The following is a 27,730-nucleotide window of genomic DNA, read 5'->3' on the forward strand; positions in this document are numbered from 1 at the left end:
ACTATGCTTTAAACACTAAGACAATTGAATATAGAATGAAAACTGCATTATAGAATGCACTATTTTGTTTTCTCCTCATTTTCTAATGGGGAGGAGGGGCTAAAGCCCCATTTTAGTGGTCAAGCTCAGTCCCTATGGGCCTCATTTACGAGGAAATGCAGAGTGGTTCTGCAATCAATTTTGCTGCACCAAGCTGCTTCATTTCCAAAATCCAGGGATGTGCCATAGTTACCGGTGCATCCCTGTGCTTTCTGCTGCACTGGTGCTAAATCAGCTGCCTAGTGCCAACGCAGCCACCCTTGCGCCATGGTGCAAGGATTCCTGCATTGTGGAGGTGATTGTTTATGGGCAGGAAGGGACACATTCCTACACAAAAACAATTAATGGCGATTTGCACCTTTATGTGTGCTGCGGAGTGCGCCCAAAGCAACACCCATAGTATGCCCCTTTGCAGCAGAAAACTGTGGGGAGACGGCCCATATTTACAAGGAAGCATTAAGCCATGAAAAGTGGCTTAATGCCGTCTGGAAAATATGGAGCACACCCACCGACCACATATGCAACCTAGTCATCGTCCTCGACTCACCGCTCTCAATAAAGTGCCAAATCAACGCTGTCTCATCCTCCCGTTTCCACAAGCTCCACCTGCTCCGAAAGATTTTCAAATGGATCCCCATTGAGTGCGCGAGAACAGTCAACCAGGCGCTTGTCAGCAGCGATTTAGACAATGGCAACACACTATGCCGGCACCACCCAAAATCTCCAAAAGAAACTGCAGAGAATCCAATATGCCTCAGCCAGACTCATCCTGGACATCCCTCGTCACAGCCACATCACCACTCATGAGAGACCTTCACTTGCACTCCATTAACAAAAGAATCACCATCAAGCTTCTCACACATGCCTACAAGTCCCTACACAACATCGGACAGGTCAGAGTCCACTGACTGTCCTTCTACACGTCCAGACACCAACACTCCACTATACTGGCCCTGGAACGACCCCAAGGATCTGCAAGAACTCAACCAGAGGAAGTTCCTTCTCTTACCTCGCTGCACAGACCTGGAACGCTCTTCCACTACATCCCAGGCAATCACTATAACTGCCTCAATTCATGGACCTCAAGACCTGGCTCGTCGACTAAACCACAACTGCCCTCCCAATGAGCCTGGAGACCCTAATAGGTGATTAGCTTCACTATACAAGAACACTGATTGTTTGATTGATTGGAGCAGGGCACAGTGCCACCGGAGCGTTGCAAAAAGTGATGCTCAGATATTGCAAGGGGCTTGTAAATGAGCCCCATTTTACCCTGTGGAGGCTAGTCTGAGAAAAATAGCTTTGGGTTCCCAGTCCGGCCCTGACCCTGTTCCCAACCTGACTGTTAACCTGAGTCCTTCCAGGCAAAGAAGGTACAAAGGACAAATGATATTGTAAGCTGGGCTACTAAAATAATGCGATTGTGCAGCTGCAGCATTTTTCGCATAGCTATAGAACTATTGCATTCGCCTCATATTCCATGGTCTGCACCATAATCTGTACATTTTAACACAAAATAAAATTTGTTTGTTACTAAATACACAGCAACATGTGTTATTAGGCGTTTGAAGACCCTTTGCAAATCTTGACTGGTCACCCATTTGTCTTTTATGGTTTATTTGGGTCTGATACTGGTACAAATGATGTGCAACTAATGCCCAGACAGTGCTAATGAGTGTAAAAGTGACAAAATGGTGAAATAATAGTGTTTCACATTGTGTCATGCAATTTGATTTTTCCTGCCACATAATTTACTCAACCCTGCCACATAAATTGGCCCTCCCCTGTCACATAATTCTAGTAGCTCCAACTGTATGTAATTGAACTTATATGGCACTTACTACCCTTGACAAGGGGGAATCAAGTGCTACATACATGCAATAAAAGGGAAGAACACATTTTGCTTTTTTTAAATGGTGATGCAATGATTCAGTGTCCATCAGTCAGTCTTTTTGTTTTACCACCTGCACTTGCATTCTGAGATGCTTGTGTGTTTGCTTAAAAAAATTCCAAGTAATGGCTAAAAAGTAAGAACATGTAAAGTAATATGGGAATATATGGGTCTGGTCTGCAGTTACTCTGCTTCGGTGGTTGATGGTAGGTGGCACCAGTACTTATTAGTGGGGTGAGGGACTTGTAAAAGATGGTCCTGAGGGCAGTCTGCAAGCAAAATGCTCCTGGATGCCTGTTCTATCCAAGAAGGAATGCCAGCTGTGGCCCAAGCGTTGAGGTTGCCTGCAAGTCTGTCAGGCAGTATTGGCGTCAGGGGGAGGTTTGATAATAATGTCATGTCACACGGTTACTGTAATGGTCATGCAGTTACTCTAACACCCTGTATAAAGGCAGCAGAAAAGAGAAGCCTGTCACAGTGCTTCTCTATCTCTTGATTGCAGTCATGTCAGTTTGGGTATGGCGGGGCATGTGCACCACATTAGGGACAAACATCACTTACCACATTCCACTGTGACTTATCAAGGGCTGCTGGTGCTGACCTCACACTCCACCTCAAAGAATGCTTTGTGTGTCTCTTGCCTTGGGTATTTCTTAGCTGAACATGCGATGGACCGACAAGTGGACCTACATGATATTGTGCACAGACAGCATCAGGCACTGCACCCGTCAAAGCTTTCTGCCACAGCAGCTGGTGCTCACACTGCCTCCTTCTACTCTATGCCAACTTCAATCTGGAAAATTAGTCCTGTCCGTTAATGCACCTTCTGCTGCGACACGGTACAGATACCTCCCATGGTTTGAATATCTGGCTGAAGAGGGTTTTTTAAAGCGCAAGCTGTTTTTAAGATACAACAGTTCACATTAGCACAAGTGAGTGACTCTTCAAGGTCGAGTGAGAAGGACATCTGGATGAATACACTAAGCCAGCCCCATTTTGCATTAAAGCAATGAAGCAGCATGAGGACACAACACTTGGTTTTGAGAATTAAACATTCTCAGGTCATATTTATTTTTTTAAAGATAAATAAATAACATTTCTTGATATTGACACTTCAAAATATTTATATATGTATATTGAACATCTATTTGAATACAAGGCTAGACATAAAAATGTGTCTGAAATTTTCAAAATCATGGCTACCAATCGGGCTGGCACTTTAAGCTCCATCCCCCCCAAAAATGTGATTTGGTACCCCAGATTTCCTCTATGACCCATACTTAGTACTCAACAAGGTGAACTTATTCCCCTTCTAATATCAGGGAAGCCCCCTTGAGTCAATCAGTAAGCTGGACCCTAAACCATTCCAGAGCAGCCCAAAATTGGATACCACTGGCACCTCTGGAAGATGGACCTGGGTAACCTGGCCATATTGGGGTCCCCTGGTGCTAGACCATCTCTTAAATCATTCCTATGCATTGCTAAAGAAGCACCTATTGGCAGCCAAAATATATTTACTGTAGCACCAAAATTGAAGCTGACTGAAGACAGTTGACCCACTACTCCTCCATGGAGTAATATTAGGAGGCAAATCCAGAATTCATCAGACCTGAAAGGGTTACTCTTTTCATCAGCTTTCTTGCCTGAATTTTCACATACAATGTCAAGAACTGCCATTGGCCACCGCCTCCCACTTCCCACTGGCCCCTGCCTAAATGCCGGTGGCACACGGAGCCTCCTTTGTTCATATTAGTTGTTTGGCTATTGCTTTTCTGCCCAGGTCCACTTATTCCTTCCCATTTACTGAAGTGTATTTTTACTTTTACCATATCGTCTATAGGCAGTTACCTGGGCTTCATTACTGTTTATACTTTCATACTACTCCCTGTCCCTGTAGTCACACTCTCCATATACCACTTCCTTTTTTTCCTGCTCCCAGGAATGCAAAACTGAAGTTGGTTGTTCTTTGAGAGATTCACCGGAATACCTAGAAGACACAGGGGAGTTCCAGCACAAATAAAGTTAGTTCCTGCACACACAGAGAGAATAGGTTTTGGTCATAATCAGACTCTGTCCCATTGAAGAGTGGAGCACATTCACAGGTAGTGTTATATAAAACTGTGGAAAAAAGGTTAGCTCTAACTCAACTGGAAAGTAATGTTCCTGTACAGGAGCACCAGTGACATTATACAAGGTCACATTCACTTTCTAGGCATTGGCAGATTAAGGGACTTTCTCAGAATTAGGGAATGTTGAGCTGGTGCAGAGACTTGATCATGGTTTCTTAGCTTCAAAAGGTGGCAGTCTTGCTGTAACAATACAGCTGTCTCTGCATACATACTCCGGAACCCTTGACCAGATACAGCAAAGTTTGTGCAAGGTTGGAGCTGAGCTCATCCAGACAATGTTGAGTTTCTTTGCAGTTTATTTCTTGCAATGAACCAGAGCAGAGTCCCTGTGTACATAAAGTTGATCCCCTACACACAAAGTGGTGTTCATTCATACATTGTGTTGAGCCAGTTCACAGGCAGAGTTCACCTCTTTTAGCATTCATTTCTGCAACATAAAAGTTGAACTTGTGGGGGGGATGTAGATACCAGTCACCAGCTCTTAATCTGTGGGAGTGGTCAGTGCTGGCATAGCCCGTCTCAGCAAGGGACTCAGGAGGAGAAGTTAGAAGGGAGATGAGAGTGGAAAGGAAGGGACTGAGGAAAGAAAATGTGAGAAAACTGCAAAGACAAGATGGAGAATAGTAACAGAGAAGAGAGAGAACATAAGAAAAGAAGGAGGGATGAAAAACAGGATAAAGAAATGGAGGATATGACAGAAAGTAAGAGGAGAGAAAACACACTTATGTTTTTTTCGCCCCAAACTAAGCACTGTGTGGTGGTGAAGCTGCTGCACATATAATATACAGTCAGTTCCTCCTACTTTCACTCTGTGGACTTCTGTCAATGGATATAGCTTGTGCCGTTGTCCTGCTTCTTCAGGGAATCATGCACAATGCTGTTGTTCAATGTCAGTCCTGCTGCTACCATCTCTCTGGGCTTGATTGCAGTAGGCAAACCACAAATTGAGTGGATAGATGTGTGAAGCAAAAGCCTGTGAGAGTAGATCAACTTCAAGGATACAGGAAAAGGGATTTCCTTCAGCAGCCTCAAGCTCCAATCATGGTTCCCTCAGCAGAAAAAGAGGTCTAAGCACTCCCCTAGACTGTTAGCTATTCCTTTCATCTTCCTGCAAAAGATCATTGGCAACTGTTCATGTGGATGAACATGAGCTCCTTAGTGGCTGGTGATGCCAACTATTTGGAGCTACAGTATTTCAGTATGAGGGGGCAGAGGATTGGTAGGTGTGCTCATACCTCCCTACATACAAGTGTCTATGCCTAGGTCTCGGTCTGGGTATCCTTATATCACTCATTCTCATCCTGCTGCAGTGTGGCTCTTGCTCTTGATGCGGACCATAACAAGATTTAATGTAATTCTTACACAGCTTCAGCTCCTTCATAAACATGGCTAACAACATTATTTACCAAAACAAATTGCTGGTGCAGCATATGCACATTTAATTTTTGCCATCTTTAGCCAACCCTCTTTCATTTGGGGAAAAAAGAAACATGACTGGGTGCAAATTTGGCTCTGGCAGATACCTGTATTTGTGTACGATATTTAACCTGCAACTCTCAAACAGAAACTTGCTTTATAGTTGTAATTTGCAGTATTGGTCCTTTCCTGTCTGAGCAGCACATAGCTATTTCACCAAGGATTGTAGTGCCAAAGATTGAACAAAGGATTCATCAACCCTCTGTATACTATTTTAAATTACAGAAAATACCCCAGTAAAAAAAGTGCTGAACATCTGGCCTTTGATCCACTCTGCTGGGTACAAAGGGGAGGCATCACTATTAATAAACCATTATTTTTTTTGTTTTTTAGAACGACAAATATATAGGTTATATATCATGTTCTACCTTAACCTATAGTGCATGTGCACATTTTTAAGCCTGAACCTTAAATGAGAGACAAATAATCAAAGTGCAATCTATCTAGAATAGCTAAATACTACAATAATTTGCATTCAGTCTATTCACTAGACATCACAGGGAACATAGCATAATGTCTATGAGAAAACATCAAAATAATGTAAGTGTTCAAGTATGGGTGAAGTTAAACCTTGGGTGCATTTTCAACTTTTAACCTTTTTTTGAATGTTTTATTACATCAACTAAAGAAGAAGATGTAGAGTAGTGACTAAGTCAACAAGGGGACCTGGTTTTGAACCGTATCTTGGCTGTTGACCTAAAATTGTGCATTTCTGGGCAAATCACTTAACCTCTGATGATGCTTTAATTGAATGTATTGGTGTGTAATAAAAAAATTTAAGCCCACACTTGATGTATGCAATCTTGATTCGGCTTCCATCACTCCTCATAACATACAGTGCTCTGTTGCGTCCCATCCACGTCTGTGCTATAACAGTATAAGCACATATGTTGTTACATTGTGAAGTTATTCCACTTACACTGCTCTGATTGTGCATTATTTTTTAACTCTTTGTGAGCCCCTCTCATTTTGTGACATTGAGTTAGAAGTCACATATAATTTTCTTTATCCTAGTACAATTGTCTCACTTTTATTAGGGTTCATGTAAGTACTTCTTGAAGTCTGTGGGAGCACTTTCTTTTGTTTATTGGGAGATACTCATTTATATAATTTTGGTCCATTGACCTTTTTGTTTATTATGTGTCTATAGTTGTTTTTGGTAAAATACAACTTTCAAATAAGGCTTCAGTGCTTTTTTCCTGAGTGTCAGACATGTACATGACTCAGTACCAACCATCATGCAGATATCTGATGCTCACTGGTGTGGTGAAAACTCTTAAAGCTCCAGCAGTGCTTAGTGTTAGAGTGGAAATTATTATCAAAGCCAAGAGATCTGGCTGTAATGTGCTGGTGCAATAAAATACAGACAAGTAAAAATGCTGTTTGCATGTGTTAGCACATTAATCCCAGATATATTGGCAATATGTGCTCCAATACTGGCTCAGAGGACATTTCTACCCCCATTGTGTGACGCGTTAGCTCCACCACTGCATCTTGAAGAACTAGGTCGCCCTGAAGTTTGGGTCTAGTTGCACCCCTGGCACATTCATTCTCTCCTTGCAGGCCCTGCTCATCCATCTGTCTGCCACATAACTATGGAGAGGCAGCAGGTATCCCAGCCCGGGGCAGTGTCATGCATTACCATAGAGAAGCAGTGACCCACCCCGGGTTGAATCCAAGACACCTGGCGAGTGACCTCATATCGCTGGCAAGGACTCCTCGAGCAGGCCTACGGAGGTGGGTGGAGGGGAGGGAAGTCACTGCTTTACATTCCACGTCATCTCCATGCCTTATGGTGGCGACAGATGGTACTTGATGCCCTTCAGCTCCAGAAGGCACATTCCCAATCTAGGGCATATGTGCCAGTTTAGCGATCTCATGTATAATTTTTATTACAATGTAGTGAGAATAGTCATCCTGAAATAATGTGTGTTTTTGGCAATTTACTTTCTAGTTGTATAATGGATGATTTTACACAAGACATTAAATTTATTGAAAACCATCCTTAGCATCTAAAGATATTTTTAGATTATTAAGTGTTAACTCTAAGATTTGGCGCTCCTAGAAAGCTGGCACCTCCATTGCTTCCTTCCATGAAATGAAAGCTTTGGTGCAATATGCTGACTTCCAAGTCTGCAGCACCATCTACTGAAAAAAAAATTATTCGAGTCCTTTTTAGGTTGAGATTCGAGACCAGTTATATTCATGTTGTGGGCTTAGAGCCAGCCCACTGCTTATCATTCATTAGAGTGCCCTTTAAAAAATCCTTGCTTTCAAGTGGATATTTGTTTCCATTTGTCCCTGCTTTTTGTTGTTTGTTCCCTCCCATGGAGCAGGCCCCAGGACTTGTAGACTTCAACTTGTATGCAGTTAGGCTTGTTATTGGCACTATGTTTCTTTTATTTCTACAGTCGGGTGAAAAGGCTATCTGGTCGCACAGCTTCTCCCTCCCCGGTGCTGTCGCAGATTGCCCATTGTATGCGCAGGGCTTGGGCCAACCTCTGCTGCTTCTGCTGTTTCTTTTAGGCATAGGGAGATAAAGTGATATGCCCGCCATCACAGGCTGATGAGCCAACCCCAGGACTTAAACTCGGTTCTCCAGTTACAAAGTCAGCCGGGCAGTGGTTGGACTGTAGCATGTTGTCAGCAAATAGCAGAGGAACGGGAAGGGGCTGGTTGAGTGATCTGCTCTTAAATGGACATGAAAAGTGGCAGTCACACAAGAAGGGCGCACAACAGTTCAATGCTGCAGAATGCGTGCAATCTGCAAACTAAAGCTGAGGAAGTAAGTTATTTTAGTCGAAAAAGTTTTATCTTCATTATAGAGGGACATGAAGCAAAAGCCTGTCATTTTCTCATCAGTCAGAGCTTGCTGCTGTGTGTATTTCTGCTGTGCTCTAATGAGAAAACAGATGGAAGGAATGCAGAACAATACAAACATTAACCCTCAGTCACAGTTCTGGGTTTAATCCATCAGTTTTTTTGCTTGCCATGCCATTCCAGTTGGGACCCAGCCATATGCAAATCAGTCTTGACCCAAACTGCTAGGCCAGGACCTCCCTGGACCAGAAACAAGCATTCTGGGACCGGTTTCAGGGTATCACCATTCATCAGCCAGGCTAGATCTCTTGCCCCAGTGGTAATGCCTCATTCTAAGACCTCTAGGCAGTGCAGCTAGCTCCTTCTCTGGCTCCAATGGTAATTCCTCATTCTTAGTACTCTAGGAAGTGCAGATAGCTCCTTCTCTGACCCCGCAGTAATTTATCATTCCAAGTACTCCAAGCAGTGCTGCAGCTGCTTCTCTGGTCCCACTGGTAAATCCTCATTCCTAATCCTCTAGGCAGTGCTGCTAGCTTCTTCTCTGGTCCCAGTGGTAATTCCTCATTCTTAGTCCCATCAGTTCCCTCAATCTAAGTCCTCTAGACAATGCTGCAAGCTGCTTTCTCTGGTCCTGCAGTAGGTTCTCATTCCAAGTCCTCTAGGCAGTCCTGCTAGCTGCTTCTCAGGTCCCAGTGGTAATTCCTCATTCTAAGTCCTCTAGACAGTGCTGTGTCTCTGTTCCTACAGCCACTACACTCCAAACCAAAACAAAACACATAGGTAAACAACATTGTCATTTACAACACCAATAGCTCTAACTCTCGCAAATGGAGAAAATCTTATGACGCCAGCAAGACATCCCATAAAAAAAGGTTGTAAAAATAAATAAATAAATATTAATATGCCATACGGGAGGCTAAAATCACTCACTTTATATCAAAAATAGATAAGTGCTCCAACTTCACTAAGGAGCTGTTTAAAAAAAAATTAGAAATTTTTTTTTAAAAGGGGGTCGGGGGATACAATCCTGATGGCCCGTACATACTTAATCATTACTTGCAGAATGGGGCAGCTTCTATGGCATGGAAACATGGGGTGGTAAAACCACTTTTGAAAGAAAAAAAAAAAAAAACCCTCAGCAGATCCCACTTGTGTGTGGATTTAGCAGCCAATTTCACTAATACCTGTGGTAGGGAAAATAGTGGAAAAATATGTGAACAAAAGTATTCTTACAGTTTTGGAGGACCATTTTGTCTTACACCCCATCAAAACTGGTTTTAGGACAGGATACAGTACAGAAACTGCACTGCTTGCAGCTATAGAAGTAATTTTGGATTGCGGGGGTATCACAGCCTTTCAGATTTTAGTATGGCATAGGATACGGTATCCCATAGGATATTAATGAAAGATTAGAAGATGTAGGGATTGCTTAAGGTGCCCTCAGATGGCTCATAGCATTCCTAGAGAACAGAAGTTTTCAGGTCCAGGAAGGGTCTATTAGATCGGCCACTTTTCCTTTAAAGTGTGGTGTGTTCCAAGGTTCATCCTTGAGTCCTACGTTGTTTAATGTAGTTATCTGCCCTCAGGGTGAAATAGTGGAAGCCCATGAATGTACTCTAGTTTCCTATGCAGACAAGCAAATTATCTCACTCACTGCGGATACCAGCAGAACCTCTATTTAATTAAATGGGATTCTTACTCTAGTCACCCATTAGATGTCAGCCAGTAGTCTAAGCCTCTACAGCGACAAAACAGAGGTTCTGGTGCTAGGAAACTGTTCTACACAGAGGCTAGAATGTAACTGGCCAAATTTAGGGTCATGCCCTCTGCAACAGTTAAAAGCTTGAGATTTTGGATCGATGACAGGTTCATGCTAGAAGTTCAAGCAAAAAAATAATTGGCCGCCGTTTGTTTTGGACTCATTCAAACCCTAAGGAAGCTGTTGGGCTGGCTTCCTGTTGTTTCCCGCAGAACAGTGGTACAGATCTTTACCAACTCAAGCCTTGACTATGGAAATTCATTATATCTTGGCAGCCCAAACTATGTGATTAACAGACTACACTTTATACAGAATTCTGCTGCATGCCTTCTGTTTAGCCTTCTAAGATATGAATCAGCTAGACAAGCGCTAGCCTTGCACTGGCTGCCAATAGGGAAAATAATTCAGTTCAAAGCTCTCAGTTTGGTGCATTGAGCCTTAAACAAAAAGCGCTCCCCACTTATATGGCGGTTATTGGTGGCCTATAAACCTGCAAGTTCATTTAAGTCAGAGGGACTGAATTTGCTTTTAAGTCCTCATGATTACAAAAGAAAGGGGGGGGGGTTATTTTGCCTTCTTAGCCCCAAAACTTTGGAACATCCTTCAAACAAAGTGGAGACTGGAGAATTCTGAAAGTAACTTTAGGAGGAAGATGAAAATGTATCTATTCTAGTCTTCCTTCCTAGCATGGTTTCAGATCCGATCATTAGGTTATCAGCACTGGGAAGCCTATTGGGTAGCTGTGCCCTTTACAAATCCAGTAGACTATTGCTTTGCAAATGCTTGTTTGTTTCTCTTTTAGTACACAAAACTGATTCCAGGGCAGACGAGAAATACCGTATTAGAAAAGATGCTTTCATGGAAAGGGCATTGAATACATAGAACGAACTCCCAGAAGTTGCGGAGGTGATGAAGCAGTAAATGAATTGGGAAGTGAGATTGCTAGGGAACAGTCAGTGAATGTATAGTCCCTGTAGTTATCCATAAAAATTTAAAAAACTGTAACTCTCGTTGCAAATTATGACTGACTCCTGATCTCCTTCCACAATCACAAGTTCTGACCTCTCCTTCTAGACCTCCCTACCTGCAGTTCAGCCCCCTGTGCCATTTGCATAGCAAAGGCCCGCGCAACCACACTACCCTCCAGTGTGGGGGGCTTCCTTGAGCTCCTGGGGGCCCCCTTAGCACAGTGCACTGAACAGGTGGCAGGCCCCTGAACTGGGGAGAGGAGCCACCCCCACAGGTATTTTGTTAGGCCCCCCCCATATGTTTTGTTACAACACTAGTCTGTGATGTGCTTCCGTTTCAGGCCCCTACCAACAGGACTCTTTTGGCCTCTCTTGTTCCTTTCACAATGTATCGCTGTGCATATTTGTGTTTGTAAATTACATGCTGCATGGTTTCTAGTTGTTGTAACATGCATGTAGGTGCTCTTTACATTGGCTCCCTGTATGTTATTATATTTAGATTCTGCACTATCTAGGTGCAGTTTTTGCCCCCTTTCATGCTGCACGACTACAGGTTCACCATGAGTCCATCTCCTTAGGCATATTGCACTGACACTGTTAAAGCACGTCAAAGTTATCTCCCCAAACACATTACATTGACACTGTTGGATGGGCCGCACAATTCCAGGGTTTTACATTTATCTTCCAGAGGGGTCATCACTCACATAACAACAATGTTGTAGGATGACCACATTTGTTGGCCTTTACCCACTGCCAACATACAGGCCCAGAAGAGGAAGTGTCAGGTTGTGGCCAAAAGCTCTTCAGGTTGTGGCCTCTCTCTGCCAGGGGGCAGCCCTAGTACACACTCTGCCTCGCACCTCCTGGAGGTCAATGTTGCATCCAGGATCCATGTGTAGGAGTTGGAGACAGAAGCCTGCATGGAGGGCCGCAGAGCAGGCTAAGGGATGACCCTAATGAGTTCTGGTGGGAATCTAGTACTCCCTGAAGGTTCTGCTGAGGGGGCGGACAGCTCTGCTTTGGTAGGATTAAACCATCCCCATTGTTCCCTGATCTCATAATGCAATTGCAAATTCGCAGTGTTGCTCCATGCAAATCCCTGTGTGTTCAGTGTTGGTGCTCCTGAGTTGCAGCCAACGCTGTCAAGTCACTAAAGATGGCGATGGATGATTGCTCAAAAGCAATGGCCACTCAGGAGGATTCTGGAGTGATGGAAGGTACAGTGCATGGCTTAATCCTGGCCGTTGTGCAATGAGAGGGATTAAAAGCACTAGAAGCTGAACTCTCCGTGATTTTCATTTTTCAGCCTGACTTGGCATCTTCTTTACAGCATGTTATAATCCTCTGGTGCTTGTTTTGATAGTTTTGATTTATTTCCATGTTTCATGCTGGATTATGATTTAGGCTTTAGCTTTTTCCACCATTGTTCTTGCTCAGTACTCTGCTGCTTTCAGTCTATTGAGTGCATGGAGTGTGGAATGTCAGTGCAAGAAATGTCACAGAAGAAAACTCAGGAGGCTGAACACGTCCATTGGGAAAGTAGCTTACAAGGTGTCAACTCGTACAGCTAGATATTTAATCATGCATTTTTATGTGATGCATTCAATTATAAAACTGTTTTTTTAGCCTGCTTATATTTGTAAAATATACAATGTGGCTCTCGTACTGAAAGGATTAAAGACCCCCCCCCCCAATTTAGAGAGACGTGGTTAAGATGTAAGGTGAGCTAAGTGTGATAAAAAGAGAGTTGGGTTGTGAGAGAGATGTAGGTGAAGCAAGCTCAGCTCAAGGATTCGGGATCTGGGAGGGCCATGAAGAAGCATGGGTGGGCAACGATGGTAAATGGATTGGTGTAGCTTCTCCTGGTTGTCGGCTGCCTTGGCCTGGGCATGCTGGAGAGTCTTGCAGAGGGATGAGCTGCATACTCTGGGGGTAGTGCTTACTAGTTTTACCTCTGTTTTGTAGCTAGGTTCGTTATCTCTTTTGCTCTCTCTCAGTCACTCTCCTTTCTCTCTGCCATACCCACCTTTCTCTACACCTCATCCTCCTTTCTCTATGCCTCACCCTCATCTGTCGCCACCTCATCGTCCTCTTCTCGCCATCTGCATCCTCCTACCTCACTCTGGTTTCTTCACCTCACCCTCCTTTTTTCTACCTCACCCATCTTTTTCCAATTCACCCTCCTGTCTCCCTGCATTGGCCTCTTTTTTCTTCTTTTCTCTCTCTCTCTCGTACCCTAATCTGTTTCTCCTGATACCCTCTTTTTCTGCCTCAATCTCAGTGGCGGCTGGCAGCTTTAGGAGGGAGGGGGGCGGGCAGGCAGCACACACATACACACACACACACACACACCGATTAACAACACTCATAACATTCAAACATGCACGCACACACCAAACATTCATTTAAAAAGATCACACACATTCTTTCACACACTTACCTTCAGCCTTTGAAGTCCCAGCCTCGTCACAGAGTGGGATGGGGTCAGTGAGACTGCTGACCCCACCCCAATCTGTGAGGAAGTGTCACTGATTGACACGTGCCCTGGGTGCTTCAGGGCTTAAACATGAAGCACCCAGGTCGAAGTCAATGGGTGACGCTTTCCTCGTCATCCAGGGGAGGGCCTCAAGGCACCTTTGCTGAGCCGAGGAGGTCACGCCCATAGGAGCTGTGACCTCCTCAGCCCAGCAAAGTTCAGCTCCGGCAGCCTGGAATCTGCGCTAATCGCTCATGTCTGCTCCTAGCTACCTGACCTGAACATAAAGAGTGTCTGTCAGGCTTACCTTTGTTCAGCCTGACAGACACTCTTCATGAGGGGCAAAAGGTGGGGGGGGGGGCATGGTCCCTCCGCCCTAAAGGACAGGCCGAGCCTGCTCAATCTCCTCTTGTTTGTTACCTTACTAGCCTCTCAGTGTAGTTCCACTTTATTCTTCTGTCTGTTGCTTACCTTTCTTTCTCTACATGCCTCTCATTCTCTCTCACACTCGTCTGCTTCTTCTCTTCACATCTCCAGCCTCACTCTCTTCCTCAGTATCCTTAGCCTCTTTGCCTGGCCCTCCTTTCTCCCTTGCACATTTCTGTCACCCCTCCTCTCTGCTTCAATACCCCTCTTTGAAACACAAGCTCTCTCCGTCTATCTCAACCTTGACTGTCTCCAGCTCACCCTCTTCTGTCAGTCTTACCTTCACTGTTGCTGCCTACTGGGCAATACTTGTGTATGAAAAGGAAGCTTGAACTGTTACTGCACACGTGGTGGTGCTTTTGTGGGTGTGCATGAATGGACTATGTAATCCTGCTGCCCTTGTTCTCCACTGGCATCTCTCAGCATTTCAAACACCAGCAGCACCAAGGCCTGGTTTATACACTGTGTGTATGCAGAAAATCTACAAAGACTTGGGAGAGCTGCATATCTCAAAAAGACATTGTAAAGGGCCGTGTGACTTTCTGAAGATCGTACTGCTGTCCATTTACCTAAAATAAATCTTATAATTAAAAGAGCAGTGAATTTTGGCAACTGGCCAAACATCAAAAGCAAGCCTGTTTCCTTAGCGGCCACCTGTGCCAACAGCACCGATTCTGAGGATTAAGACTGGAACTGTAATTTGTAGTGATCTGTCAGTCCTTTAAGTCGAAAGTACTTTAAGGGGACCAATGTGGAAATGTATAGCTCATGCGAGTACCTCTAGACTGAACAGTTGTTTTTCTAAAGTGTAAATCGTATATCCCCTCCCCTTCTTTTCTCCCTCTAGTCTCTTCTATTCCATCACCCTCCGTTTCCATCACCCTTCCACCCATCATTCTCCTCTCCCTTTTGCTCTACCACTCTCCTCTTAGCACACCTTCTCTGCCCCAACACAATTTAACATATACTTTTATCACTCCTCATGGATTACCTTAGTTTCTCATCATCCTAGCCCTATATTAGCCTCATCCATCAACTTCACCCTTTTCCACTCTTTTCCCTCTACTCACCTCATCGTTTCCTCAGTTCAGATTGGTGGATCTCCCTGATCCCACCACCCACTTTGCTCATCGTTCTCCCGCTATATCCTTCTTCATTCAGCTTTAACACATCACATTCCCCTTATGACACACATCACTTTTCCACTCCTCTCATCTGTCCTTATGTCATTTTTCTCTTCTGTTATACTCACTAACGTTATTCTTGATTTGCCCATTTTCTTACAACTTTTTGTTATCCTTATTTTTTCTTACCTTCTTTTCTATCCTCACGCTCTGCTCTAGTTAATCTCCATAGCTCATATCTGCACCATTCCCATCGCCATTTTCTCTTGTCAAGAATCTGGAATGTTTGATTACGTTCACTGCTCTAAAGAGCCACAGTGGTGGAAGCTGTGGACCTAAGGCCACCACCACATTCTGACAAAAGGCCACCACCACATTCATAGCTGTGAGGTTATTGATAGTTGATAATATTAGTGATCTAAGCGGGTTGTGTGCTCACCTTTTCAAAATGACCCTCAATATAATTATTTGCAACTTAAATAAGTGTGTTGTCTAACAGGCACCACTAGAAGCTCTGAATGTTTAAACTGATGTCAGAACATTCCATTTTTACAGCATCTACTGCCCCAATCTCTAGTTGAAAATTAAGAGGCTGAATAGCAATATTTGAACTCCACAGACCGTAGGAACATCTTAGTAGCAAGTTGGGCCACTATATAATTGTACTGGTTTAAGACCAAGGGGTTACATTAGCCCGATAGTCCATTTCTATCCATGTGACAGAGAATTTGTTGGGAGAGAATACACAGTTCCCTGTGTCCTAAAGGGTGATGTCTACTCCTTACTACCCTTCTACTTATGTTAGACTCAGCTATCATCCCTGGAGATTTGGATTAGACAGGACAGTGGCTTCACATGTTGCCAGTGCTGAGACAGAATAGCTGCCGATACAGTTCTTGTTATAACAGGAACTTGACTGCTCCTGCCCATTCTGTGTCTTGTTTATATTAGTGAAACTTGGAAAAGTCTTTTCAATTCAGAAAAGTTAAAATGTATGGCATTGGCAGTTATTTTTCTCATCAAGCACAAGTTCAGAATAGGGACACAGAAGGAAGAAACTAAAACCACTACAAAGATACAAACTGGTTGCATGCTTATTTTCAATTACTTTTCTTAGGATGGCAAAATCCTTTCAGATTTTTTGTCATATCCAGGGCAAAGGAGGACGAAATAATGCAGCAAGGTGTACTAAATTATGGATGTGTGGCATAACATGGCATATTTTGAAGCAGTATTCAAAAGTTTCTCATTTTTACACGTTAACTCTGTGTGGGCAAATAGTTCACCTCACTAATATCAGTTTACCATCTAAATACAGCAATCTGTAACAGAGACGTGTTGACAAAAGGCCTGTTATTGTATGGCAACACATGTTGCAGTGTTTTAATTACTTTTGATCCGTTTGAACTAGCAGCTTTTTTTGTTAAAATCTGCAAAAAAAAATGGCACAATGTGACAAATGCAGAAATCATATCTGCAGAATCACATAATCCCAGAGACTCTAGTCAGAGCTCATCTCTTAAGTAATGTGTAATTGGAGCTTGCAAGCCTTTTAATATTTAATACAATAAAAAAATGTCACATGTACCCCTGCTTTTCGCGTGTGCATTTAAACAGCCACAACCCCACGGACTTCACACCCGTCCCAGGCACTTCCGGTAGACCACCTCATTGGTATTTGTCAGGAAGTTTACCAATTAGGTTCAGAAAGTGGGATGTAGGCCCACATGAATCATGAACAAAAGAAACAATATATATTTTTCTACTTCTATATGGACCTTCGGAGGGCAAGGGGGCTACCTTGGGTGGGTCTGGCCTACCTCCCCCCATCACTGCTAGAACCGGGCCTGAGGTGAAGTGAAAAAGAGGTAGACATAAATGGGGTACGGAGAGCTGAGACGGGGGAGACAACAACATTCATACCGCTAGAGAGACAGGTAAAGTGAGATGGGTGAGGCAGATGTGGTAAGGTGAAGTAAGGCCAGGCAACACATTATTTTGGCTACCAATAGCCTGCGAGCGCAAGAGTTGAAGGTCGGCAGGCTGTTACGCATACTAAGCTGTGAAGTGTACACGCCCAGCTGTAAAATTAAAAAGATATCAATTTCATGAAAACTTATTGTGATCTAACAGTGGGGCTGATTGAAGCGGGACTTCCATTTGTCCCAATCACTTTTCGAGGGAGTTTATTGGAATGTGTGGATCATGGGCGATTGCCCTGTGCCCATGCCTTAAAACTGCTGTGGAAATTCACTGTTAGATGCTCCTAGAGAAACATAAAAATATGTAAGCATCAGATACGTCTTATATAACCTGAGCAATTGTTTCATGGTTACACAATCCATGTCCTCATGTTTTTTGCCCAGGTACAAAATATTTTCTACAATACAGACCAGAACAGCATGCGTTCACCCCATTTCACAAACTGCAGAACAGTGCAAAATAGATTTACCCTGTTTTTTCATCACTGCAAAGTTTTTGTACATCATGATACCAGTTTCCCGCCCTTCTCTCCCATTTAACAAAAAGGGTGCATTCTGGATGCTGTAGTAGTTATTATATTGATTTAGAACAAATCGACAAGGGACCCCATGTAGATGGATATCGGAAAGCCCGCATTGACTGTCTTGCAACCAAATCATAGCAAGGAGTTAAGCAGCTGCTGCCAGAGTTTGGACCTGCGACGTTCAGGTTGGACACAGATCTCTCCAAGAAGGTGGTTTATTCTACTTTGCTATCCTACCGGGATTCGAACTATGATTGAAAAAACAGATTGATTGTTGCAATTGTAAACTGTTTGTTTTGATTCTGAGAAAGGCGATTTCCCTTTTCCACAGAGTCACACACTCACCTCTCGCTGTACCGTATCTTACCTGCTAATTAACACAGCTCCTTTGGCTGGCAGAGACCGCTTACAGATCCGTCTGTGCCTAGAGCTTCCTGCTGAATTGGTAATACCTGAAAGCGGTGCTCGCGCAATATTTAAATACGCGGTGGGCGTGACAGCGTGGGTGAAAAATGCTGGAAGGAGAGACAGAGGGGATGGGACCAGGAACTGGGGCCAAAAGAAGCACCTGGCAAGAACAAAGTCATCAAGCAAACAGACCCAGGTTTGTGTTGTGCAGCGTATACATTGCTCTTATATTACTAAACTCATTTATTTGCTCTAACTGGGAGACACCAATGGGCACTTGCTAACAAGAACATAGAGATCAACAGGAGTGAAGGCCTGTAAAGATCTGCATAAACTGCCAAGTTTTCCAGGTTCTTGTGTCAGCTTTTTCAGAGCAGGTTTTTTCTTTGCATTCTGGGGCTTGTAGCCTGGGTTTCATAGTGGTCTACCTCTCAACTCTGCCGCCTGTGGTGGTGACCACCTGTTAGGGGGCATGCCTCTGCTAGCCCACCTTCCCCAATCAGCTTGCTGTTGGGTGTAACTGACTCCACTAACTAGTTTCTTATACAGCAGTCTAAGCAGTAAAAACGGATGTTTAGGTTTCAAAATGTACGATATACAAAAAAGGAATTAGCATGTCGGGCAGTCTAAAGTTCGGCGTGCGATTTAAGGATTCCAAGATATCGGAATCAGGAAATCGGACCCCCTAATGTTCGGTGTGGAGTTTAAAGATCCCGTTATCTCGGAAATCTTAAACCGCGCCGGTCGCTTGATTCCTCCAGCTGTCCACATGTAGGCACAATAAGTGGCAGTTGAACGGCAGTAGAGGCACCGAGAGTAGTAGCGCGTGCATCGCTCTCCCCAGGGTCAATTAATGCAGAACGTTAAAGGTGTCTATTAATTTTACCGGCTTGTGTGGAATTCCTCATCTCAACAAACTTGCCGGTGATCGCGCTGACCCTGGTGCCCTGGCCCACATTTCTGTCCTCATCACAGTGTCCCAACCTCCATCTCATAGATTGGTTTGTGATTTCAGCTTCCTGGTGATTTTGGAAAGGGCCTAAAAAATAGCAACCTTAATAGTTCTATGTGTATGACTATACACATCATTCAGGAACTGTTTTTCTTGATTTGTCTCTGGGTTTATGCTACATCGGTGGGCCACACACTTACATACATTCGTGTCAGTACTTTCCATTACTTGTGGGCACTTCTTTTGGTTTGGACCATGGTGATGTGCGCACCATTAGTTTTATCACACAAGACTAAGATTCTTTGTTGCTAGTGATTTCTTTATTGCTTAAATTCGTCAGATACTGTTACATTATTTGCAGAGTTTTCCTTGCATAGTTTTACTTTTTTTAAGATCCACATTTGTGCCTACATAATGCAAGATGTACATCCTCCACCTTATTTCTTGGAACTTCCTGGCGAACCACCTCTTCAGTGGAAAGACTAGTACAGATCACTTAACATTTATCTTGGAACTATTGATGGCCAATGTTTTAGAGCGAAAAGGAAAAAGATAATCTTAAAACACTACCTTGGCATGTAAGGGTTGTGCATTTTTGAGCATTTGCCAGTATGTGTGCTTTTAGAAGGCAAAGCAATTGAAGAATTTCAGGACCTGGTACAGAGACTGGAGAAACGTTTTGACACACAAAATAGTATTATTATCAGACATTTACAATTTTTCTCTAGCTAACAGAGGCCAGAGAAATCCATAGAATCATATGTTGCAGCTTTACAAGTGTTAGCAGCTTTGTATGGATTTGGACATTTCACTGATCAACGTATCAGAGACCAACTGGTAGTTAAATGTAACAATAAGAACATTCAGGAAAAGCTGCTTTCTTTAAAAAAAAAAAAAAAAAAGCATTTTCTTGCAGAGGCTATTAATGCTGCTTCTATGGTTGAATCGTCTCAGGCTGAAGTGAAAATCTTAAGAAAGAATTCAGAGGAACCGGTTTTCAATGTTAAAAGCAAAGTGCAGTCTTTCATGTGGGCACATGTCATCTAAATCTGAAGAAGCAATTGGTCCAACAACAAATTTCGTTATGTTTTAGATGTGGTTCTCCTTGAAATGCTGCACATTTAAGTTTGGTCCAGCTCTTTAGAAGGTGTGTAACCAGTGTGATGCCACTTGACATTTTGCTAAAATATGCATGAAGAATACGTTTCAAGTTAATTAAATTATTAAATCTTGTGACAAGAATGAACGTCATCATAGTCTTAAAGATCTTGATCTGAACATTGATTTGTCTGATTTAGAAATCTGTGAGAATCCCATCACTGTCTTGGACTAGGAAATCAGATGGTCAAATTGTTAATGGGTTCAAGAGCTACGGTCACCTTTATCACACATGACATTCCTTCAGAAGTTTTGGAAAGATACTTCTTGAATAAAATGACACTATAACTAAATCATTTCAAGGACCTAAAATTGATGTTATTGGCTAATTCATCACTTCTATTTTTTTTAAAGCACTTGTATTTCAGGCAAAGTCTATGCCACCTTTAAAGGAAAACTATATTGGGATGAGTTCATCAAGCTTTGCTTGATATTGTTTTGTTGCCTGGTAAAAAGGAAAAGGTATATGTAATTTGCTGACTGATCCGAAAAGATTGTTAAGCAACATAGTTTGAACAACAGTATTGCTACTATCAACACTGTACATAATGTATGTGCTGAATGTGCTGGTCATTTCGGGTTACAACAAATTCAATCCTTAGTGCAAGATTACAATGAATTGTTTAAAAATGAATTAGGACTGTTGAATGTAAGGAACAGGCTTTTTGATGTTTCTCCCCAATTACTGCCCCCATTTGGATTATTAGCTGCTAGTGTCTCGACTCTGGGAGTGAACTGAGGTGTCCAGACCTCATTGACAGTGTTCAGTCACTTTACAAAAGTTATGTTGAACTGGGCGTCCCTAATTGTCAAGTACTGGCCTACTTAGATATCCCTAATAGATGGTACCCAGGGCATGTAAGCAGAGTGTCAACACAAAACTACAACACTGTTGTGCCACCTTGTTTGTGACAAGGTGAAAACATGGCACCTAGTCTGCCACTGTGGACTGGAAAAACATTGTCAGTTCAACTTTGCCATTGCCATTAATGACAAAGTCCCTTAATGGTATATGTAAGTCTCCTTTAAGGAAGGTGTAGCGAGCCATATGGCAAGGAGCTCGATATTATTAAGCAAGACATATAAATCCATATAATCCATATATTCCTTAGCAGCAAAAACCTAAAAGTTGTTGTGTTATTTTGCTTAGGAAAGTTAGTAGCCTCATTATCTAACACAGTTACCGGCTGGCATTCCAGCCCGGTTAATTTCTGAATGAGACTACCTAACCGGGTACAAAAAGGTAACAAATTATTCATGGCATTAAATGTGGCTTGACAGTTGACAGTTATATCACTTTTAAAGTTAAGCAACTTTTAGAAAGTTGCCACTCTGTGCCCCAGCTAGCCCAGTGGCCTCACAAAGACCCTGGCACACAGATAGCTTTCTGCTCGACTGCGAAGATGTGTGAAGGACTCCCAGGCTCAGGAACAAAGGAAGTTGCCACAGAATGAGATGTGGCCTCCTACCCCAGGATGGCCAGTCAAGGCGAGCTTCAAAGGGGAAGCAGCCTTTGAAAGGCAAATGGTGATACCACTCCCAAGCAGGCTGCCTTTTGTTCCTGTCGACAACTTAGAGACTGGGTCAGAGAGAGAAATCCAGTGCCAGAACCAGTTTTCTTGTGGGCGTGTAGCCCTTAGGTAACTACACCTCTGGGACGGCCTACCAAACTCCTTATGACCAAGGAAGGTTTGTGACGCTTTGAAAAGGACAAGAATATTGCACTTTGGAATAGCCAGATGCCACATCTGACAGGAACTTCGTCACCCAAGAGGAGGGGGCATACTAGTCCATTGTCTAGTGACTGCATTGTCCCCTCAAGCTCTTTCCTGGTATAAATTGCACCCTGCCCGCAGTACACTGTGGATTTGAAGAGAGGACTCAGGGAGGACAATTCTGCTGGCTCTGAAAGTGCACAGCAAGAGGCTGCACCATCGGAAGGACTGCATCTGCTGCACTTCGGGTAAGGAGCGTTGGATCATGTCTGTGGCTCCTGGCTCAGAGAAAAGTCGATTTCCAGACCCTGATCAAAGCAGTGACTCCAAGGGTAAGTTGACTGCCCCCCTGGAACAGCATCAGGGACATCAAAGCTGAAAGAGCCTAAATCGCCAAGTTGGTAGCCACTGCAGAGGTTAGCCTCTACCGGACGCCGGAATTTCAAGAGACCAATTCAAGATAGCCAAAAGTTGGTCCGATGTCTGCTAGGCCCGTGGGTGTTATCTGTTCTTGAATTTGTTGCCCAAGAGGGACACTAGCCCCCACCACAGATCTGCAGCCTGATCACTGTGTCAGCAAGAACCAAAAGTCTGCCGTGGCAGCCCTTTTACCATTGTAAAGAGGACTTCGTGGGACCCCAAGGTCAGGGACCAAAGTTGCCCCACCTCACCGGTGCACCCAAGGATCACCCGGAACTTACCCCCATTGACCGCACAGCATCAGGAGCATCTTTGAGCAACTTTTCCTCCTGCATTCCCAGCCTCAGGACCACTCCATTGTTGTCTATTGTGGTTGTTCTCTAAAGGCTGGTACTGGACTGGAAAAGGTTTTAGTGGCCAGGTAACTGTCCAAAGTATCCTTACTGGACCTCTGCCCTGTCATAATTATTCATCCAACTTTGGTCGGAGTTGCCGGACTAACTCTCTCAAACTTTCCAAAGATTTATAAACTTTATGTTGGCCAATCCTTGTTTGTAGTTGTTATAAAAGTTATTAAATGCTTTAAAATTCATATCTATCAAACCTTTTGGTGGATTTCAATGATCATGGATTCTAAAAAAAATCATACAAATATGCTCTATGTATTAAAATTGGTGTTGTTTCTTTTTTGTTGTGTGACTTTCTTATTTTGTTGATTGGTGCTGTTAAATGCTTAATGTTAGAAATTGGGTTTTTGGTTGGCAGTCAGGTTGCTCTCTGTCCAAGCAAGAACCCTCACTCTAGTCAGGGTAAGTCACACACAATCCAAAATCAGCCTGTGCCCACCCTCTGGTAGCTTGGCACGAGCAGTCAGGCTTAACTTAGAAGGCAATGTGTAAAGCATTTATGCAATAAATCATACAACACCATAATATAACACCACAAAAATACACCACACAGTGTTTAGAAAAATATTTAATATTTATCTGGGTATTTTCAGGTAAAAACGATCAAAGTTGCAATACGAATTTGTAAAGATATCACTGAAAAGTGATATAAAGTGTCTTAAGTCTTTAAAAAGCAAACAAAGGCCCTCATTCTGACCTTGGCGGTCTTTTCGCAAGACCGCTGAGTTACCGCCGCGGTGAAGACCGCCGACCGCGGCGGTGTGCCGCTGTGCACATTCTGACCGCTGGGAGCGTTCCGCCGGAAAACCGCCAGCAGCCACACTGGCGGTCGGCGGGAAAGTGGAGACTGGTCAACCTCCACCGCCACGCCAGCAGAACACCGCCCACAGAATTACGACCCACATTTCTGTGTGGCGGTCTTCTGTTGGCGGTCTTCTGTTGGCGGTCACGTCCCTATGGCTCCCGTCGCCTCCCGGAGGACCAACGCACAAGGTAAGTTGATCGTCCGTGAGGGGAGGGTGTGGGGGGGTGTTGTGTGATGTGGGCGTGCATGGGGGTGTGCGTGTGAGTGTGTAGAGGGGGTGTGTGAGTGCGTGTATGCGGGCGGGGGGTGCTGCTGTGTCTATGGGTAATGTGTGCTGTTCGGCAGGTGCGCATGTCGGCATGTATGTGTGCGGGTATGTGTCCCCGTTGTGTATGTGTGTGTAGGGGGTGTGTATATGTGCATGTTGGGGGTGTGTGCATGTCGGGGTACATGTATGTGCATTTCGGGGTGGGGGTGGGGAGGGGGTTCGTACCACCTCTGGGGGGTGGCAGGGGGGTGGAGGGTGTGGGGGGAGGACTCGGGTGGGTAGTGGGGGGTGGGGGAGACCCCTATCAGTGCCAGGGAAAGAATTCCCTGGCCCGATAGTGCTTACCGCCATGGTTCGCACGGCGGTTCCCGCCCGCAAGAAACCGCGGCGGTAGGCAGGGTCATAATACCCTTGGCGGTCTTGGGACGACCGCCGGGCCGGAGTGCGCAAACTCCAGCCCCGCGGTCATGACCGCCGCGGCGGTCGGAGTGGAGAAGTAGCGGTCGGTCGCGGCGGGGACCGCCGCGGTCAGAATGCCATTTTTAATACCGCCGGTCTGTTCGCGGTCCGACCGCCGTCTCTCCGCCGACCGCCAGGGTCAGAATGAGGGCCAAAGTCTCTTTCAAGCACAAAGTACCTGGTTTCTGGTGGAAAATCTCCTCAGAGGGCCACAGGAGAAGAGATACGTGGAAAACTGGTGTGTGCGTCGATTTCTCCCCAGCACACACGGACTTGCGTCGTTATTTTCCACGCGGGAAGCCATGCGTCATTTCCCGGCGCGCGGACAGTCTCTTTCTGTGGATCGCGGGGAGTACCAGATGTCCCGGGTCTGTGCGTGGATTTTCCTGCTTGTTTTCCGGCTGCGCGTCGTTCTGTGGGGCTGCGCGTCGAAGTTTCGATCTCACGGCAGGCGTCGCGTCGATTTCTCTTTGGAAGTCGGGCGGCGTTGTCCTTGCGAGGCCGTGCGTCAAAGTTTTGATCTCACGGCAGGCGTCGCGTCGATTTCTCTTTGGAAGTCGGGCGGCGTTGTCCATGCGAGGCCGTGCGTCAAAGTTTCGGTCGTCCCGAAGGCGTCGCGTCGATCAGCGTCGGTGTGCAGTGTTTTTCTTGCCGCGGAACAAGCTGTGCGTCGAAAATTTCGGCGCACGGAGCGTCCAAGTGAAAAAGAGAAGTCTTTTTGGTCCTGAGACTTCAGGGAACAGGAGGCAAGCTATATCCAAGCCCTTGGAGAGCACTTTCACAGCCAGACAAGAGTTCAGCAAGGCAGCAGGCCAACAGCAAGGCAGCAGTCCTTTGTAGAAAAGCAGACAGGTGAGTCCTTTGAGCAGCCAGGCAGTTCTTCTTGGCAGGATGTAGTTCCTGGTTCAGGTTTCTTCTCCAGCAAGTGTCTGATGAGGTAGGGCAGAGGCCCTGTTTTATACTAAGTTGTGCCTTTGAAGTGGGGGTGACTTCAAAGAGTGTCTAAGAAATGCACCAAGCCCCCTTTCAGTTCAATCCTGTCTGCCAGAGTCCCAGTAGGGGGTGTGGCAGTCCTTTGTGTGAGGGCAGGCCCTCCACCCTCCCAGCCCAGGAAGACCCATTCAAAATGCAGATGTATGCAAGTGAGGCTGAGTACCCTGTGTTTGGGGTGTGTCTGAGTGCATGCACAAGGAGCTGTCAACTAAACCTAGCCAGACGTGGATTGAAGGGCACAACAAGATTTTAGTGCAAAGAAATGCTCACTTTCTAAAAGTGGCATTTCTAGAATAGTAATATTAAATCCGACTTCACCAGTCAGCAGGACTTTATATTACCATTCTGCCCATACTAAATATGACCTTCCTGCTCCTTTCAGATCAGCAGCTGCCACTTCAACCGTGTATGAGGGCAGCCCCAATGTTAGCCTATGAAGGGAGCAGGCCTCACAGTAGTGTAAAAACGAATTTAGGAGTTTTACACTACCAGTACATATAACTACACAGGTACATGTTCTGCCTTTTACCTACACAGCACCCTGCTCTAGGGGTTACCTAGGGCACAAATTAGGGATGACTTATATGTAGAAAAAGGGGAGTTCTAGGCTTGGCAAGTACGTTTAAATGCCAAGTCGAAGTGGCAGTGAAACTGCACACACAGGCCTTGCAATGGCAGGCCTGAGACAAGGTTAAGGGGCTACTGAAGTGGGTGGCACAACCGGTGCTGCAGGCTCACTAGCAGCATTTAATCTACAGGCCTTAGGCACATATAGTGCACTCTACTAGGGACTTATAAGTAAATTAAATAGCCAATCTTGGATAAACCAATCAATAGTACCATTTACACAGAGAGCATATGCACTTTAGCACTGATTAGCAGTGGTAAAGTGCCCAGAGGTCAAAAGCCAACAACAACAGGTCAGAAAAAATAGGAGGAAGGAGGCAAAAAGTTTGGGGATGACCCTGTCAAAAAGCCAGGTACAACATGACCCTCTACCAGCCTAAAGCCAGGGGAGAACAATCACTATCCTGATGTACTTCCCTGTTTGAGGCGACAGAACAAGGACCCAGGCCCACAACAGCAGGGGCATGCTCCAGTTCTTCGCCTTCCTGACTCCAATTGGATCCCTCTGTCCATACTCTCAGGGCCCACTAAGCCAACCCATGGGGAACCTTTCTCCTTACCTGCGGATCTCATCTGTGCAGCACCTAACCTTACTTTGCTCACAGATGTATCCCAGGAGCAGGATAGTACCACCATGACCAACACAGTGGTGTTACCCACTCTACCCCCGGGGTGTGACACTTGTCCCCTCCCCAGGGATAACTCTGTCCACCCGGACAGCAAGCCACAGTGGTTACTGACAGCTGCCAGGGATGAGAGCCAGGCCCCAGGCCTCTCAAAGCTCTCCCACCACTGTGGCTGTGGAGAGTGGGGGGCGGTAGCCCCAGGTGCTGGGCACCCTTTAACCACTCTCCCTTCCACCAGGTCAGGGATGACAGCCTGAACCTGGTCCTCCCCTCTGGGGCTCTGTACCCTCCCTCCTGAGCGGTACCCCCAGAGTCCAACATGGTCAGGGTGCTTATAGAAGTCGCCCTGTACCATTCCTCCACCAGTGCAGGGCTGTTAACCTGCAACTGGCCCTCCAACCTGGGATCTGTACCTTCAGGTTGGACTAGGGCCCGGGGTGAGGCTTCCCTCCCCCTGCCCTCCCTTCTGGGGTCCAGCACCCTCCAACTAGGAGTGGCCTCCTCAGAAGACAACATGGTAGGGGCACTGTTATCAGTAGCCCCTCCCTCCAGGTCCGGGGGAACACCCTGAACCTGGTCTTCCAGCCCAGGGTCTGTACCCTCAGACTGGATCACTGCCTGGCAAACCAGGACTTTCTGGGAGGCACACCTACCCCCCACCAGGTCAGAGTTTAACCTCTGCACCTGACCATTCAACCCAGAGTCACCACCCTGAGGTTGAACAATTGCCTGGCATGCCAGGACTTCCTGGGGGGCACACCTACCCCCCACTGGGTCAGAGTTTAACCTCTGAACTTGGCCATCCAACTCAGAGTCACCACCCTGAAGTTGAACAATTGCCTGGCACGCCAGGACTTCCTGGAGGGCACACTGACCCTCCACCAGGTCAGAGTTTAACCTCTGAACCTGGTTCTTCAACCCAGGGTCACCACCCTGAGGTTGGGCAACTGCCTGGCACACCAGGACTTTCTGGGAGGCACACCTACCTCCCACCAGGTCAGAGTTTAACCTCTGAACCTGGTTCTCCAACCCAGGGTCACCACCCTGAGGTTGAACAATTGCCTGGCGCGCCAGGACTTTCTGGGGAGCACACCTACCCCCCACCAGGTAAGAGTTTAACCTCTGAACCCGGTTATCCAACCCAGAGTCAACACCCTGAGGTTGGACAACTGCCTGGTGCACCAGGACTTTCTGGGGGGCACACCTACCCCCCACCAGGTCAGAGTTTAACCTCTGAACCTGGCCATCCAACCCAGAGTCAACACCCTGAGGTTGGAC

The 27,730-nt window shown here is 45.3% G+C and overlaps 1 protein-coding gene across 1 annotated transcript in view; it reads right to left on the bottom strand.

Annotated features, from left to right (window-relative positions):
* The window catches only part of LOC138292925 (vespryn-21-like), a 270,086-nt gene extending 251,871 nt beyond the window's left edge, over window positions 1–18,215 (bottom strand). Inside the window, exon 1 of the mRNA XM_069231804.1 lies at window positions 17,982–18,215. The gene's annotated coding sequence lies outside the window, so the exon portion shown is untranslated. The remainder of the gene's footprint in view (window positions 1–17,981) is intronic.
* Between the last annotated feature and the right edge of the window lie 9,515 nt (window positions 18,216–27,730).

This window comes from Pleurodeles waltl, chromosome 4_2, assembly GCF_031143425.1.
Source record: "Pleurodeles waltl isolate 20211129_DDA chromosome 4_2, aPleWal1.hap1.20221129, whole genome shotgun sequence".
Lineage (NCBI taxonomy): Eukaryota > Metazoa > Chordata > Amphibia > Caudata > Salamandridae > Pleurodeles > Pleurodeles waltl.